The following is a 3,875-nucleotide window of genomic DNA, read 5'->3' as shown; positions in this document are numbered from 1 at the left end:
ATCAAGGGTCGCTATATAGCAACTTTAGGCAAACGTTGCTATATAGCAACACTTGCCTAAAGTCGATATATAGCGACTCTTATCAGATTGGTAATGGTTGTTATATAGTGACACTGAGATAGTTTCCTATAGCAACATTTTACAGGGAGTTTTTTTTCCCATACTGACCTTAAAAGATAGTTTTTCCCAATGACATTTTTTTTTTCATTTTCATACATGTTTGATCCTTTGAGAGAATAAAAGTACAAGAGCATGTACATCAAGACTTTGAAGTTCATATATTCATGTCCAAGTTTGAGATGAAAAAAATCAATGAAGAACATTTACATCAACGGCTTCACCCTGAGCGAAGTCTAACGCGCCAAACAAGTCTATCTCTAGCTCTATACTGAGTTGATCTCCTATATTATCATCATACTCTAGCATCATACGTTCACCTAAGAGTACTTGATTATCTTCTTTAATAAAGTGTGGTGATTCTTAATGATCATCACCTTCTTCCTCAATATCATGATCTCCATCTTCCTCCTGTATGATGTCATTATGCGCATCTTCCTCTTGGCTCATATTGTGATCTTCATCTTCTTTGCTAGATCCGTTTGAATCGATTGGATCCAGCATTGGTAGTGGCATCTGCATATCCACATCTCTATCTTCAAAAATTTGCTTACTTCATGGTGCAACTTGGATCACGTACCACCATCTTGGATCAGAACGATCCAAATGAAAAACCACCTATGTTGAAGATGGGTGCGAAATGCCATCAATTATATATATGAAATTATGCTTAAGTACATGTATCAATGGATCTTTAAAAATGAAAGCTTCAATTAATTAAATCATTAGTATGCACCTACTCATAGTGCTCGGGAAGAACAAAAGTATCACTTTCATCGGTCCAAAGTTTGGTGGAGTTGAACGGTACCTACAATGGCCACCTCATCAACTGTGTGCACAAGCAAGTGCACTTGAGATATCATAATGCTCGAGGGAAAGTTCTTCTCAAGCAAGCATACGGCTTCAATGGATTCCACCCTAGCCTTCTTGATGCTCGATATGGAGATCTCTTTTTGAGATATCCACCTATTTCACATGCCCATGTAAGATATATTCATAATCAATCTATAGATTATTCAACTTAAATTGCAGAAAATGCAATTGATGCAATTTGATAGTAAGCATATCTCACAATACCACTGATCTTGAATATAGCATTTCTAACATCTTCTTGTAAGCACCATTTTATTGTAATTTGGAGGATGAACTATCAAAGCAACAAAGAAGTCATGTCAACAATATAACATAATCATAATTACACTAACGCATTACGATTATCGGTACACTAATCCTACAGCTTAGAATACCTATAAGACCTTGTGCCAATCATGGGACTTGAGCCCACTAAGCTTATTGTCCTTTGAAAATGCTCCTTTCAAGCAACACATGTATCCTATGGGTGTTTGAAAAGAGGCAATGTCCGCCTTGACCACTGCCTCCTCTCTCGTAGAGAGGATCCATGTTGCTTTGGGAGGATACTTTTCCTAAAGCATGCACTTGGGGCAACAAACGAGACATCCTATTCATAGCATGCAAGTCTTCTCGCACTCCTCTCGAGTCTTTGGAACCAACCAAGTGTGCCCAAATAGTAGCCCCCACATTCTTGAAGATATGCATGGGATCCAAGAGATGATTGATCTATAGAGAGGTTGATAAGATAGTCAAGAGTTTAGAATTTCCCTGAGTTACAAAATGTCATCGTATTTTTGTTTTTATAAACGTATTGTAGGCAACAAATCTTGGACTTGTTGACTTCTCAAGCTGCCATCGTCCATGATCTATGGTCCTTGTAATATCTGATTTTGTGTCGACCTACTTCCATGTTAATAGTTATATTTCTTTAGAAAGACAGTTGGTTTTTAGTGTCAATAATATGTGAGCATAATATTTTGTGAGCATATATGAATTATCTTAGGTCTTCCCGAGTAAACTATTAACCGATCTTATTTTAGTCTACTAAAGTACACTCGGATATTGATTTAATATATGGTTGCTTACTACACGAGGTGGATGAAGCAATGAAATAGGACTACTCTAATGTCTTAAGTATCCCGATGGCTAAAATATTGCAGTTAAATATAAACAACCTAAAGGGGATTGTTTTAGTATAGCACTTTGCAACAATTTTAGGATAGCACAACACTAGTTCAGGATAAGTGGTCACACCAGCATGGTGGTTGGTTGCACACTATGATATTAACTATCACCAGCATGGTGGTTTGCTTCTATTATTACAAGATGAATGGCATACAAGGATTTGTGGACTGGTTAATGGATTTAATAAAACAAGCACGGTGGTTGTTTGTGATATCCTAACACAAGCATGGGATTTATCATTTAGGATTTACAAAAACAAGCACGGTGGTTAGTTTGGGATTCACTAAAAGAAGATTAGTCTCAAATACATTTTCCATTTTATAGGATAAAAATATTGTTTCCATGCAATGAGATACATTTTCTTAGTGCTATCTTAGGCATCCACGTCCACTACTCTAAGACAGCCCAAGATGTGCTCACGCGATCCTAAATCATTGGAAGACACTCTTTTGCTTCTTTTGTTGTGGCACAGGTTGCATCTGGAACCTAATAAACTGTTACGAGATGAGAGTACACAAAAGTTTGAGAACTCTTATGTAACAATTCATAATTGTGGCCTCTCTTGGATGTTTTTTTGTACCAAAAAGCTCCAACTGCTACATCCCACTTCTCATAGGTTGTTTCCCAATCATCCTTAAAGGCTTCCTCAATATTGTGCTTAGGTTTTGTACACTGCAATACAAAATATGGATCAACTTCCTCATTCTCCCCAGAGGTAGTGACAACTGCAAAGTTATCCACCTCTTCGAGACAGTCATCACCGAGGTCATTGAAACTCTCCCCAAACTATGGCGAGTCATTGTTTGTCCCTCCATTTTTTTCACTCCATCTGAATGTAGAGAGAAAACTTGAACTTGCTCCCATGTCTTCACAGCTGCAATGTTAGGCATGGCGACACTCGAGGGAAAAGGAAATGTGAGGGGAGAAGCATTAACATAGATGGGGAAAAGGGATAAAGAGGGGTGGCAATGAAGAGGGAGACTATGGCACAAGGGGGAAGGAAGAGGGGGAAGAGGAGCATGTACATGATGGGACGTGGAATATAGAGATTAAGACATCAAGGGAAGAGAGTCATGCTTCATTTGAAAGGAAGGATGGGGGGGGGAAATCAAAGTACTAGCTAGGTGGCTTTACAAGAATGAGTGTGTCCCATCAAGGAATAGCCCCCTCGTTTTATAGCCAAGAGAGGGGGTCTCTCCCAATAAATGCATCCTCCCACATGCATGGTGTGTGTGGAAGAGTCTCCCATGTGGACTAGGTGGGTACGCACTCTCAATTGTGTGTGACAACCCTTTGCCTCATTTTCCACATAAATTAAACTCCATATTCCAAGTCTAAGATACTCCCTTGGTCTCCTCCCAATTTTATAATTCGTTCAAACATCTAGGAGGACAAGTGGAGAGGGCTGGCACAAGAAGTCTTGCCACCTTATCCTACTTTTCATTATTTAAATTGCATTCTTTGACTATCTACACCCCCCCCCCACATGGGCCTATCCTACATGGAGGGAATAATCCAATATAATATCCATCTCCACGTATTTTATATTACTTCTCCAATGGTCCTTGGGCCATGTCTCACTAATTGCAGGCATGGGGCCGCCTAGGTGGAGGGGTGGCACATGGAGGAACCATGCCACCTTACCATTTTATAGTATAACTACCATGGATTATGTACAACAAACCTTATGGGTCCTCTTACGTGGAAGGGTGGAACATGGT

This window comes from Dipteris shenzhenensis, chromosome 4 (genome assembly GCF_047967505.1).
Source record: "Dipteris shenzhenensis isolate YYH24624 ecotype China chromosome 4, Dip_SZ_1.0, whole genome shotgun sequence".
In the NCBI taxonomy this organism is placed as follows: Eukaryota; Viridiplantae; Streptophyta; class Polypodiopsida; order Gleicheniales; family Dipteridaceae; genus Dipteris; species Dipteris shenzhenensis.
This window is presented reverse-complemented; position numbering follows the sequence as displayed.